Genomic DNA, 15,954 nt, shown 5'->3' with positions numbered 1-15,954 from the left:
TTGGTTAAATTCCCAGAGTTGATACAATTGACCGTAGTATGATGATTGTGATGAAGTCAAAGCCCTAAGATTTCTCTCTCTGATTGTTTAATTTACTTTAGTTTAATATTTTGTTTTAATTTTAGTTTGTTTAATCGTGACAACCAACAAATTTTTCAACAAGTTACCTGTAAACCATTAGGACTAAATTAAAGACTAAATACTAATCTCATCTTCATGTGGGTTCGACACCTCTCTTTATAGCACTATCTTACACGGAATCGTACTATTGCGAGTGGTAAAATTAGACACAATCATATTAAACAACCAAACCTTCTTCCCAGGCTCAAAAGTCTTATGCAAGATATGCTTATCATGAAATGCCTTAGTCTTTGATTTGTAAACCTTAGCACTCTCATAAGCATCATTACGTAATTCTTCGAGCTTAGTTAGTTGAAGTTTCTTGTTAGAACCAACAGATGTCATATCAAAATTGAGCTTTTTAATGGCCCAGAAAGCTCTGTGTTCTAACTCTACAAGAATATGACACCCTTTACCATAGACTAGATGGTAACGTAACATACTAATCGAAGTCTTAAAAGCAGTATGGTAAGCCCACAAAGCATCATTAAGCCTATAAGACCAATCTTTACGATCTGGCTTCACCGCTTTTTCAAGAATTTTCTTAATTTCACGATTGGATATTTCTACTTGGCCACTTGTTTGGGGATGATAGGCAAAAGTAACTTTATGAGTGATAGAGTATCTTTGTACCAAGGTAAGGAAATACCTATTACAAAAATGAGCACCCCCATCACTAATAATAGCTCGTGGCATACCAAATCGACTAAAAATATTCATTTAAATGAACTCAACCACGACTGTTTGATCGACGGTTTTAGTAGCCACTACTTTAACCCATTTAGACACATAATCAACAGTCATAAGAATGTATTCATTATGATTGGACAGAACAAAAGGACCTATGAAATCAATACCCCAAACATCAAAAACCTCAACAACTAAGATTGGAGTTAAGGACATCATGTTCCTTCTAGAGATTAATCCTAGCTACTGACATCTAAGGCATGACCTGCAAAACAAGTTTGCATCCTGAAAGAATGAAGGCCAAAAGAAACCATACTGAAGAATTTTAGCTGCAGTTTTCGTTGCACTGAATGACCTCCACATGCCAAACTATGACAAAAGGTCAGAATACTATGAAACTCACTCTTAGGAACACATCTACGAATGATTTAATCAGCACAGTGTTTGAATAGCTGGGGATCTTCCCAATAATACATCCTAATTTGGGAGAAGAAACTATCATTTTCCTGCTTTGACCAAGACAAAGGAATTTTGCCTATTGCGAGGTAATTCACAATATCAGCAAGCCAAGGCAAATCCTTATGAGAAACCTGAAATAGTTGTTCATCTGGAAAAGAATCACAAACTAGAAGTGAAGTTGAGGTATCTATAATCAGAATTCTAGAAAGATGGTCGGCTACAACATTCTCTGACCCTTTTTTATCCCAAATTTCGTAATCGAACTCTTGAAGCAAGAGGATCCATCAAATCAAACGGGGTTTGGTTTCCTTTTTGGGAAGAAGATGTTTCAAAGCAAAATGATCAGAATAGACTACCACTTTGGAACCCAACAGATATGATCTGAATTTATCCAAAGCAAAGACAACTGCAAGCAACTCTTTTTCAGTAGTGGTATAATTCAATTGTGCATCTGAAAGAGTTTTGCTTGCATAGTAGATAAAATGAGGAAGTTTATCTACTTGTTGTCCCAAGACAGCACCCAAAGCATAATCAGATGCGTCACACATAATATCAAATGGAAGAGCCCAATCAGAAGGTTTTATGATAAGAGCTGAAGAAAGAAGAGAGCGAAGCTTTTGAAAAGCTTCTAGACATGATTCATCAAAGATAAAAGGAGCATCCTTTACAAGTAGATTACATAAATGATGGAAATTTTTGCTGAAATCTTTAATGAAGCGTCGATAGAACCCAGCGTGCCCAAGAAATGATCGCACTCCCTTTACGAAGGTAAGAGGAGGCAATTTAGAGATCAAATCTACTTTAGCTTTATCAACTTTAATACCTCTCTCTGAAATGATATGGCCTAACACAATGCCCTCTTGAACCATAAAATGGCTCTTCTCCCAACTAAGAATAAGATTAGCTTCCCTACAATGCTAAAACACTAGGGAAAGATTTTGAAGACTGTTTTCGTATATAGACCCAAAAATAAAGAAGTCATCCATAAAGACCTCAAGAAACTTTTTGACCATATTCAAAAAGATAGACATCATACACCTCTGGAATGTTACTGGCGCATTACACAAACCAAAAGGCATCCGTCTATATGTAAACATACCAAATGGACAAATGAAAGTAGTTTTTTCTTGATCCTTAAGATCAATGGCCACTTGATTATAGCCGGAATATCCGTCTAAAAAGCAATAATAGCTCTAGCCAGCCAATCGCTCTAGAATTGATGAATGAATGGAAGTCAAAAATGATTTTTCTAGTAGCGGAGTTGAGTTTTTAGTAATCAATACACAAACGCCAACCAGTGCTGGTGTGCTGTGGAACTAATTCTCCTTCGAAATTCTCAACTACTGTAATACCCGTCTTTTTAGGTACTACCTGAGTAGGACTCACCCACTTGCTATTTGTGATGGGGTAGATTATTCCCGCATCTAGCAACTTCACAACTTCCTTCAAAACTACCTCCTTTATATTAGGATTCAATCTTCGTTGGAGTTCCCGAGATGTTCGAGAATCCTCCTCCAAATGAATTTGATGCATGCAAATTATGGGACTAATTCCTTTCAAATCAGCCACACTCCACCCAATAGCCTCTTTATTTTGTTCAATAACTTTTAAGAGACTACTTTCTTGGGAACTTGTAAGATTGGAAGCAATGATCACTGGGATGGTGTCATTTAAACCCAAGAAAGCATACTTAAGCTTTTCCGGTAGTGGCTTAAGCTCAAGCTTAAGTGGAGACTCTAAGGAAGGAATAGACGGAGTATTAGAAAGTGATGGAAGATGCTTTAACCTAGATTTCCATGGAGGAAAATCTGTGACAGGAGTGGAATTGAGCAAAGAATTCACTTCAGCTATTGAAGAATTGATATCCAAATCTTCATAATTAAAGTGATTCGGACAAGCTTCTAAAGGATCCTTGGATAAAATAGTTGGGAGTGATTCCTCAATCAACTCATCAATAACATCAAGAAAGAAGCATTCACTATCATCGTGGGGATGATGAATAGCATTGAAGATGTTTAACTTGACCTTCATATTTCCAAAAGATAAATCCATGGCTCCAGTCCTACAGTTAATGCAAGCATTCGTTGTGGCTAGAAAAGGTCGCCCAAGAATGATTGGAATATACTTTTTGAAATCATGGACCGGTTCTGTATCAAGAACTAGGAAATTGACCGAAAAATAGAACTTGTCCACTTTTATAAGTACATCTTCAACAATACCTCGTGGTTGTCTGATAGAATGGTTAACAAGCTGTAAAACAACCGACGTAGGTTTTAACTATCTCAAACCTAGCTTTTCATACACCAAGTAAGGAATAAGATTAACACTAGCTCTAAGATCAAGAAGTGCTCGCTCTATCACATTATTTCCAAAGATGCAAGAAATTATTGGAGCACCAGGATCTTTAACCTTTCGAGGAGTGTTATACTTAAAAATAGCACTGACTTGCTCGGTGAGACAAATTTTTTTAGGAACTTGGCTTTTTAATTTTCTTTTAAGAGTGCACAAGTCCTTTAAAAATTTGGAGTAGGCTAAATTTTTCTTTATAGCATCGAGCAGGGGAAGATTGATTTTGACATGTTTAAAGACCTCCATCATATCTTAAATTTTCTCCCTTTATTTGCCAAAGTGCGAGGGTTCCTTGAGACCTTCAGGATAAGGCACTTTTGGATCATAAGCTGTCTCAGGGCTAAGAGCAGATGAAGGAGTGACTCCACCTTCAACTCCTTTTATGGACTGTGGAATAGAACTTGAGGAAACATCCTTGGGATGTGGATTATGAATGATTAGAACAATGGGAACCCTAAGCCTTTCTTTTTCTTCTTGTCCTTTTTCAACTTGATTATCAACCACTCTACCACTCCAATGAATACCTGAGGAATTGGTTTCATTAATCATGTAAGTCTGCCCTTTAGGGTTGGCTATTGGCTGACTAGGTAGCTTTTCATCCTCTCTTCTAGATAAAGTACTCTCTATTTGCCCAACTTGTGCCTCTAGCATTGCTATAGCTTGTGAATGAGAATTAAAAAGTTGGGTATTGGCTTTAAAATCAACAAGAGCATTGAGTACTTGATTCTCAAAAGCAGAATTTCTAGGAGGAGGTTGAAGATTAGGAGCTTGAGTGGGTTGATTCCTAAACTGAGGTGGACGGTAAATACCAGATTGGTTGAAAGAATTATTTTATGGCATAGGATTGGATGAATTTTGATACTGCCCCTGTGATTGAGGAACAGCAGCTCCCTGATTTTGATTATGCCATGATAAATTAGGATGATCTCTCCAGCCAGGATTATATATAGAAGAATATGGATTATAAGCTGGTCTAGAGAATGCAGCATTCACTTGCTCCTGTGGGATCTCAGATGATTGTCCTAGCATAGGGTAAGTGTCAGCAGAATGATTAGAATTAACACAGATTAAACAAACTGCCTTACCAAGGAAGTTTGTAGATTAGCAATAGGAGTGAAGCCCGATGATAAGATTTGATCGAACCTATGGTTCAAGGATTCTATTTGAACGGCTAACTCACTAGATTTATGTAACGTGGGATTTTTAACCCAGTGCGTCAGTGATGAACCGAAGATTGACTCGTTAATGGATCCAGATGCGGAAGCAAGAAACAAGACAATGGTCTCCCAAGGCATAACACACCTCTAAGACCCTAAGATGACCTTCTATGAGGTCATGGAACCCAAAGGAAGGAAGTGTGTAGGCAAGAGATAGGAAAAATAACAATTAAGCCCCTAGGGACAAAATAGTCACTTCTGAAAATATGGATTCGGGTGCCACTGAGCACACCGTTGGAGAGATAATGAAAAACTAATCAAGATGAGCTCAAGAATCGCATGATTCGGGGTCCAAACAAAGAAGAAATGACAAGATGAAGAAAAACGAGCAAAACCCGTCAATCAATGGCAAAATGGTCAATTTACAAATGAGGAGGGAGATTTGACTCTAAGAAAGTCAAATGAGGTCCACACAACCTAAACCAATCATTTCACAATATTTCAAGAGGTTCTAAGAACTTTGGCCAAGAATCCCACAAGAAGCTCTTTCTCGGTTCGAACTAAATCCTAACACTACTTCAGTAAAACTTGAATAACTCCCATTATGATTTGAATCTAGGAATTGCATTGGTTCTATTGGAAAGATGACTCAAAATCCTTGAATTTAGGCTTAAGAATCACCCTATTTGGATTAGAAATGAAGGAGATATGACTGTCTGAAATCGGAACATCAGTGTTGAAGCAAAACTGAAGAGGCTGGTGGATGAAAGCTATTTTGGTCGACCGAAATGGAGCTTCGGATGACAGAACTGGGCAAAAAATTTCCTAAAAACATATTTTTGAGGGGAGGTTACTTTGGTAGATCGAAATAAGGCATTGGTCGACCGAAATAGGCACAAACAATGAAAATGGCTACTGGAACAAGTGTTTTACTATGCAATGAAGTTTCCAAAAGCCATCGGTCGACCGAACTAGCATTTCGGACGAGCGAAATGACTCGAGATGGTGCTGAATGACCTATTATGCACAAGAAATGTTGAGGCTTCACCCAAGCCTCAAATCCCAACATGAAATTGGTCCAAAAATAAGATTTTAAGCTATGTAAGCATGCCAACAAGTATACTTTAAGTATTGAAGTGTGTTACAATGGCCCATGGCCTCATTACATGTCATTTACTCCAAATCACATATCAAACCTCCAAAGTTAGAAAAGTTACATTTCAAGGGAAAAACTTGGAATCTAAATGCATACACTTAAACTTTAAGGGTTGTGGCCCTTGGCCTCATGTTATACATATCAAATAGGTCCCAAATAGTGTATCTAAGTACACTTTACATATAATAAGGCAAGAAGAGCATATTGAACCTAACTAAGTGTTACAATATCAAAAGTAAAACTTAAACATGTTAACACTTGCATGTGGAGAAGAACACTTTAAAAGAAACTTCAAATCTCCAAACCACCCAAGGCAAGTGCAAATCTCTGAGTCTTGAATCCTGTACCTGAACAATACCCCCAGTAACTTCAGGGTGAGTAACATAAAGCTACTCGTAGGAGATGAGCATGCATAGACTCAATTTCTTACCGATTTTTACATTAACATGAAACACTTCAAAAGGATCATGCCACCTAACGTCTATGTCAAAGGTGAGACTCAGGGAGCATCCTAAGCTACCATAGAGTAATACCAATAAGAATCATGATATGTATACATATATGAAATGAATCAAGGTTGGGATAATCCAAAGAATACGATAAGAGAATATAAGAATACAAGGATCACATTATCAATGTAATTGAACAAGATTGGAATAATCTAATTAACACAACAAGAAGGATACTTGAATATGAATTAACAAGAATTACATTATCAATGTAATTAACATGATTGGAACACTCCAATTAACAAGACAAGAAAAATACATGAAATCAAGGATAATGCATAATACCTATGCAATGAAACAAGATTAAAGTATTTTATACAACACGACAAGTTTTAAATCTTCAAGGAATAACAACTTGAAATTTAAAGAATGAAATCAACTAATGTGGAAACTCGGATATCGCCCGAATTAAAACCGTACTCTTGGAATCACTTTAAGGCTACTAACCCATGGGTACCTTCCCCTAGTGCACACTATAGTGTAGGAAGCTCTCTATCTCCCATACTAGAACCAAGTCCTAGCCATGTCAATTCTTGATTGATATCCCAAGTCCCAAAATCAACAAGTTGTGCATGTCAAGATTGTATCAAAATACAAGAAATGCATTAACCACGTTTCATGCACAACCAATATTTTGGAACACACACGTCATGCCCTAAGTTCTCAACTATGATGGCATGTGAAATGTCAAGAAATCACAGTGTGCATCTATATAGACTATAACCAAGATATATAGCACAAGAAATGCATTGAAGTAAATATACCACAAGTATAAGATACATGATTCAATTACTTACTAAACAACACATATGTAATTAAACCATTCCAAGACAAATGTGCATGTTCATTAAGTACATTAATGAAACCTAGGTGCAAGGGGTCATGATGCTTGATAAAAAGATAAAAGTCCATGAAATACAAGTCCGATTCATAAGTTGACAAGAGTCCAATATCAAAGCATGATTAACTTAATGGAAGCATAAAAGGGAATTTAATCTGCTAAATGGATTAAATCATCAAGGTTACAAGGCAAGTCCAATATTTTACGAACAAGATATGTCAAGGACAAGTTCATTGTCAAGTTACAAGTTCACTTCATACGAGGTACAACCATGTGAATTAGATTCCATACAAAGGAAATAAATAAATGCAAGTCTCAAAACTTATCCGATTATTCTCAATTTGATACATATGAAGGAACTTGTCAAGGAAAGCATGAATACCAAGTTAGAAACTTAATCAAGACCAAGGAGCCATTGAATGGATTTTAATTAAAGATTTTGAAATTTATCCAAATGATCTCAAATTAATATATGTTATACAGCATGTTAAGTCTTGATTTAAAAACATGATACAAGTGAATTCTAAGCAACATACGACCATGAGCATTAAATTTTAATACTAGGAAATAATTAAATGAAAGGTTTTAAAACCTAATCAAATGTTCTCGATTCAATATATGTGATAGTATATGGCATGCACATCAATAATATCAAGTCAGAATTTCAATGAAATGAATAGTACACTTGGAATAAATTAATTAATCAATTAATTAAATATTCTCTAGATTTTAAAACATCTCCGATTACTCTCGAATTCACATATGTTAAAGAGTATAGTAGGGCCTAATATAATATGACATCACATATTAATTCAAGCTAGATAAGGCCACATGAATTAAATCTTCATTCTAGAAAAATATTAAATAAAAGCTTCAATACTTGTCTAAATGCTTTCAATTTAATATATGTCGATGATCATATCATAGGATAATTTAATATCATGCCACATGTATAAACTAAGCTATAACCAACCGGGAGAATCAAATCTTATACAAGAACAATAAAGAATAAAGTTTCTAGATTTCTTACAAAAACATGTAAATGAGTTGTATAAGCATCAATAGCATACAATACATTAAGAACATAAACTATAACACCCCTTACCTTAATTTGAGATGAAATCTCAAATCCCCACCGAAGGAAAAATGCTCCGAATCCAACGATACTCTAGGTTATGTCGGGGACAATGAGAGGAACAACTTTAACCTTTGAGGTACCATGAAAATCCAAACTTTAACTTGAAACCTGAACTCAAAAGTGGTCAAAAATAGATTCTAATAAGGGGGAAAGGTGTGTGTTGTCAAGGCGAACACAAAACACTAAGGCACTACGACGATTTATATGAGCGAAGAGCTTCAAAGGAGGAGAGAGAAGGTGGCAGCCATCGCTGCCATGGAATCCGGCCAAGAGAGGGGAGGAAGATGATGAAATCTAATTTTTTGACTTTAACTCATTCTATTTATAGTAAAACCCTAAAAGTGCCTCGAAAGGGTCCCGCCAGGTCTGGAAAAGTGGAATTTGAGTAGACGCGCTCAAATGATAAAACCCTATGAATAAAAAAGAACCAAAATGAGAAAATATGAACAACGGAAGAAAAGGCGTTGAAAACCGAGTCCCGAGCAGAGAGATATGCCCCGAACAAGTTTGACGGCAACCGAGGTCAGAAACCCTGAAACTAGAGAAAAACGACTAGAAGGAAATTCTAAGAGTTCACGAGTCAATGAAAAGTGAAAATGAATCATGTATAATCCTGTGGACGATCCCTACTCATTATGCTTCATTAGTTGTAGTAGTGGTTTTTATAAATGTAAATTTGACTAGAAAAGCTTCATAAACCACATTCATATTTTGACCTTGCGAAGCGACCTATCGCATTAAAAAGTTCGTTTTCTAAACACGTAGAAAGGGGCATTGTTAGAGACCCGGAAGAAACCCAAAAAAAATAAATAATCAGTAGCCAATACAACGTCAATTCTTATGTTTGAAGATGATTGTTACTTTAATAATAAAGGTAACATGTAATGACCCAGTCATTTGACTCCCTTTCATTTTTCTGAAATTTTACGGATAAATTTTTTCCGTTTAATTTTACTTTCTGAGCTCTGTTTCTCGTCACTTATTGTCATCTTGAGTGCTTGGAAATGGTTTCCGTGACTCTTTTCTGTGGATTGACAACTTCCTTTGAGGACCGAGTCATTTCCACATTTTCACTTTTCGGACACTATTCACTTTTGTCCTTTTCCCTATTTCATCCTTTTCCCTATTCTGTCTTTTCTCCGTTTGTCACTTTGTTGGCAAAACCTCACCTTTTCGTGCTCAAAGTTAGTTTTTAACTTCACGTGCCTTCATCCTTAGTGGTTTCTATGAAATATGTATCCTTACTTTTGTAAGAAAGTACTCTGGTTGCTCCCGGTGCCCATAGGGCATGGATGCACAATTCTTTAGAATCTTTTTCTTTTCTTGGGGTATTTTTTGAAAATATCTTTTGAAGATATTTTATTTCAGGGGTATCTAAGAAAATATTTTTGGAAGATATTTTCATTCTGGGGCATTAGTGCAGTTAACCCTTTTTGGAGGGGCCACTGTGCAATTAACGAAAGTTATTGCAAAAATATTTCGTTCGGAGCCTGGATCCTGGTATGGGATTCATTTTCACTTTTCGTCGACTTGTAAATTCATAGAATTTCCTTCTGGTTGTATTTCTCCAGTTTCGGGATTTCTAGACCCGGTTGCCACCGAACTTGTTTGGGGCATATCTCTCCGTTCGGGACTTAGTTTTTGACGCCGTTTATTCCGTTGCTCATATTTTCTTATTTTGAATCTTTTTCATTCATAGAGTTTTTCCATTTGAGCGCGTTTGCTCAAAATCCACTTTTCCGTACCCGGCGGGGCCCTTTCGGGGCACTTTTTAGGATACTTGGTTGTTCGGGGTGGTTCTTCTAAGATTACAATTTTCGTGGGCAGGTACGTTTGTGGGCGGGTGCATGGCACTGACATGCTACCGTACTAGCTAGCTACGAGCGCAGTTCGGATGGAATCAGCATTGGTTTTTATTCAGATAAGCGTTGTCCTTTTGGGTTGGCAATGATATGAGTTTTGTTTTGTGCATCTGGTGATGAGACGGTGATTGATGGTCATTTTGGAGATGATTTTGGAGATTGATTTGATTATTCTATTGTATGGCTAGAGTAGCCATTTCATTTGAGTTCTCCTTGCGTGATGACGCTTTTGGGATCAAGTCGATTGATTGATGTTTTGGGTTAGTGAGAGCATTGCATTGTTAGTGTCGCTTATAGTGTCACCCTTAGATTCGGAGTTGGATTGTTGGAGTCTTACCATTGTGGTAAAGGCTCACGTTTATTTTGAGACAGGTTGTTGTCGCATTGGTTTTTGGAGACAATTATGGCTAGGACTGGTCTTTCCTTTTTCTTAGACACTTTAGGACACGATGTCCATGGGGTTCATTGTCGCATCATTTTATTTTCTACAGTTTCATTTACTACCATGTTAGTAGTATGATTTCTGATATTGTGATGCATGAGTAGGTGGAAGTGTATCCACATTTGTTTCCTCGTTATGTGGCATTAGCATAACTTCTTTATATGCTTTGAGATGCCATGTTGTTACTGTACCTTAGTGACATGATTTTGTACTTACGTGAAGACGTGTTGCATGTACCCTTGATTTTATCTATGTGAGTAGATTTACTTTTTGGTAGTTGCATTCCTTGTCATATGCATGACTTCCATATTTAGTTTTTCCCTTTTTGTTTCCTTTTCGTATATATCGTGTGACATTTGTGAGAGAATAGGGTTTCTCAACTTTTCTTGGTTCGAGTAAGGGACTTCACAAGGAGTGAGTCACTTCTCATCATTGCGTTGTGCACAGCCTTAGGGTTGGCTGGTCCGTGGGGATCACGATTGTTGTCTTGAGTCCTTGGTGAGGATTTGGTTGATTTTAGTCGACTTACTTCCATGTATGGGGTGAAGTCTTCGACCTTGTTGTCTTTCGTTTTAGAGACTGAGTCATGGTGTTGTCCTTCTTAGGACTGGTTGTTCCCTTTCTTTCGTGTCTTCCCTTGGGGAGTTTTACCATGGTTGTTGATGGGTTGTGGTGCACGGTGTGAGTGGATTGGTGTGAGATCATTTTACGGGGACTTGTGTCCATTTGATTGAGGATTTGGTTGACTCGTTGTGTGAGTTTGACACTGTTGAGGGATGTCTTTTGGAGACTTGTTTCAGTTTTGGAGACCTTGATGTGGTTGACTCTTAGGAGGAGTTTTGAAGGATCACTGTTGGATATGGCTTGTTTGTGAAGTCGTCTCATCCTAGTTGTGACTAGGTATAGTTTTGAGGAATCGTAGTTCCAGTGGTTGTTTATGGATCGACGAAAAATTGAGGAATTTTGATTTAGCTTGGTGTTGCCAAGCACGGTTTTGAGAGATTCATTTTTTGACCTTGGTTGTCAGGATTTTCATGTGTGTACCACTTGGGGAACTTGTATTTCGAGGATTTAGTTATCCATAATAGGGATTTTGATCCGATGTTTGATTACAGTGAGTAGTCTTATAGTTGATCTATTTTAGGATAATATCTCGGATATCAGAAACGCTGTTTTGCTTGTCAGGCTTTGGATTCGTGATTGATGTTGTTGATAGTAGTGTTTTGAGACATTGGAGTTATTAGTTTTGTTGTATTGAGGATTTAAGGTCTTAAGCGTAGCAGTACCTATGGCATTGTTGTCAGAGTTTTGGGATTGACCAGGATGGTCCGGTCGGACATCTTTGGACCATATCTCAACTCTCACAAAATGTTGGTCTCCGTAGTGCTTTTGGTAATGATCATTTTTTACATTGATGTCATTGGTATCGAGAGGTTTCATGGGAAGACCTAATGGGGGCAGGTTATGAACTAGTGCCTTATACTGTCACGCTACCGTACAAAGTTGTGTGTTGTGGGCGAGTGTTAGTTGCCGTCGATGCTACCTTACTGACGAGTAAGTGTGGGCAGGCACTAAGTACTGTCATTGCTACCACATATTTGAGTACGTCGTGGGCGGGTTATGGTCGCTATTTGTACTGCCATGTCATCTTTGTTCAGTACCCTGATTTGATACGTGGTTATTTTGGAGTCTCTTTTTTTGTGGATGTTTTTGGATCCGCATGATGGTTCAACAGTAGGGATAATTACGGTTGTTGTTTTTCGTTCCTTTGTCTGACCTTAGGTTCTGTGTGTGACCTTTGACTTGTCGTGTGTCCATGTTGTCACATTTCCTTTGAGAGGATGTCTTGTCATGAGCACGTGGGTGCAAATGACACTGGGTTGTGGGGTTCCTTTCAGCTTTGAGGTCGCTGGTGTAGTGTGTTATATGGGATACTCGGAGATGTACTCTCTAGTTTTCCTGGTTTTGCCTTTTGTTGGTTAGGGCTGGATTTCGGGGACGAAATCCCTTTAAGGTGCGAAGGTTGTAATGACCCAGTCATTTTCTTTCCTTTCCTTTTCTCAGATTTTCACGGATATTTTTTTCTGTTGATCTTTTCCTTTCTGAGTTCGGTTTCTCGTCACTTAATGTCATCTTGAGTGCTCGAGGATGGTTTCCGAGACTCTTCTCCTTGGGTTAACGACTTCCTTTGAGGACCAAGTCATTTTCACATTTTCACTTTTGTGACACTATTTACTTTCGTCCTTTTCTCGGTTGTCACTTTGTTGGCATAACCTCACTTTTTGTCTTCGGATTTGATTTCGGTTTTGCATGCATCCACGATATTTAAATTCCATACTATGCGTATTTTCACTTTTGTAGAAAAGCATGCTAAGTGCTTACTTTTCTTGTAAAGGGTATAGACGCATAACCTTTTTGTAATTTTCTAAACATTTGGGGTTTTGTGTAATTATTGTAAAGTAATTATTTTTCCTCTTAGGGACCATTTTGTAATTTAATTTGGAAGATATTTTTAGAAAGGACCTTTTTGCAATTTCTGGAAAGTGTGACAAGTGTCAAACTCTCATTGGTCCACTTGTTGACATATGTGTGGAAACACTTTGAGGCCTTGGATGAGGACATGTGGAGGGTGGAGATTTAACCAGTTGTTGGCCTAGGATTGGTGCACTTGTTGGCTTAGATGGTTGACAAGTGTAGGTTTGAGATTAAGCCTAGGATGGAGCCTTGGATTTGTGACAAGTGTATGCTCCAAATTAAGTCTTGCAATTGTTTTTGGACCACTTTGTGATTATGGTTTTAAAGGAGGGTTTTTGTGCAATTGACCATAGATGTGTGTGTTGACCATGGTGTAGGATCACCTAGTGAGTGGAGGATTTCTAATTCCTCCACTCACACTTTTTCACATTATGTCATTAGCTTCCTCACCACAAACCCTAGCCTCCATAGATGGAGCTTGAAGCCTTAGGTCTTAACCTTGATTTTTGATGGTCTTCCACTCACCTTAGACCATGAAGCTTGGAACACTTTTTTTATCCCTCATCCTCCTCTTTATAACCCTAGAAGGGTTTGCCATTTTGTGTTGATTTGCCTTGGATTCTAGAGAGACTCTTCTCTAGTGAGGTAGGGGATGTTATAAGGTTATATTTTTGTTTCTTGCACGCTATTGATGCTTATATAAGTTGTATGCTTGTCTTTTGTTAATTTGAGAAATTAGTGATTTATCGTATCTTGCATATAACTCATTTTAAACTTGGTAAGTGGCATGGCCATGAGTTTATCTTTGATATATATTAATTTGGGATGACTTAGATGAGTTTTCAAATCTAAAGATTAAATGGATTTAATTTGATTTAATTTGTAGTAAATTGTATTTTACTTGTATTCTATTTTAGACTTGAGATATGGTATGACCATGATTTGGTGCTTAATATATATTAATTTGGGATCATTTAAATAACTTTTGAAATCTAAAGAAATTGATTATCTTGTTTAATTAAATTCTATCTAATGGCTCCGTGGATCTATTGGTATTTTAGAAGTTGTTTCTATATTCAAATCATGGACTTGAACTTGTTTTGTATTCACTTTGTTATGTTTTGAGCATTGGACAACTTTGTTGTTATATTTGTATTCATGAGAATATGTTTTCTTTATGGAATATATTGATGCCATGTGTAATGAATTGCACGCTTTGTAATTGACATTATATATGCCATTTTAGAATTGAAACTCTAAGGCATGGATTGTGTGGTTTCAACCTACTTGTGCATAGAAGGTGACTTCATGCATTATAAAAATTATGTATAAGTTGCGAACTTATTTGGATTATTTTGGAGTTGCTTAGGACATTGTTAAGCTGTGATGGCTAGGGTTTGGCTCTAGTACAGGGACAAGAGTCCTGTACGTCAAAAGTTCGCGCTTTGGGTAGGCTGCCTTGGGGTTAGTAGCTCCAAACTAGCCCTATAAAGTTTGCGCGTTGGGTAGGCTGCCTAGGGGTTAGTAGCTCCAAATTTGCCTTGTCTCGGCGGAAATCCGAGCTTTGATGTCCAAGTCTTCCACTATTTGATTTCGCATTCAATTCCAAGTTGACAATCATATTTAATTGTGACTTGTGGTTTTAGCTATGGCCGATTGATGTTGTTAAATACATCCATACTAAATTGTTATATTTAGTTGTTTTCACACTTTTAGATTTCAAGTTGATAACTTAGAGAATCTATGTCTTGATCTGTGGTATTAGAAATTCTAATTGTACTAAATTGTTATATTTAGTTGTTATTGCATTTCAGATTTCAAGATGGTAACCTTGAGAATCTATATCTTGATACTTGTGTAGCATGCTTCTATGTTGGTTAATTGCGTAGATATTGTGATTTGTGCTTTGTTGTTCAAATGTGACTTGGAATGATCCTATAGATTCATTTAGAACATAGACTTTAGGTGGCATGATCCACTATAGTTGTTTTTAACATTTTAGATTTCAAGTTAGTAACCTTGAGAATCTACATCTTGTTGCTTTGTATAACATGCTCCCATGTTACTTGAATTGCATGAATGATGTGATTTGTGCTAGAAATGATCTTAGGTAGCTTATGATGCTCCCTATGTCACACTTTGACATTGACGTTAGGTGGCATAAACCTCTTTAACATTTTTCACCTTAGGGTGATAAAATTGCAAAAAATTAGGTCGATGCATGGTCATCTTCTACGAGTAGCTTTATGTTACTCACCCACGTTGTGGGGACATTTTTCAGGTACGAAGACTTAGTTCGTGATGCACATCATTCCTTAGATGGCTTGTAGTTCTTAAGTTCCATTTCATGCAAATGTTAGCATGAGATGCCTTTTGTAGCTTTATTTGACAAAATGTGTATATTTGATTCCATATATGTAATGTGTACATGAGTGCACTCCTTACAATGTATTTGACATGTATAAGATGAGGCCGGAGGCCAATGACATGTATTTGTATCCTATGTAGTTTTGACTTCATGAAATATTATGAAAATTTTGCATTTTAGTATGTTATTTTGCACCGGAGTATGCATTATGTATGAGATTCATCCATTAGCGTTTATTAATCATGTATGAAGTGTGGCCAAGGGCCAAACGGTAATTTCCAATCATTCGTTAATTTTGGTTTTCAAAATTTCCTTTTCAAGTTCATTTCCGCCTTTTTGGCCGTCGGGGGGTTCGGATTTTGTATCGGCCATTTCCCCGGAGCCGCGGACC

This window comes from Cornus florida, unplaced genomic scaffold (assembly GCF_030987335.1).
Source record: "Cornus florida cultivar Cherokee Brave unplaced genomic scaffold, ASM3098733v1 CherokeeBrave_3.0.0_Hap2_Chr09, whole genome shotgun sequence".
NCBI classification, from domain to species: domain Eukaryota; kingdom Viridiplantae; phylum Streptophyta; class Magnoliopsida; order Cornales; family Cornaceae; genus Cornus; species Cornus florida.
Note: the sequence above shows the minus strand (reverse complement) of the source record.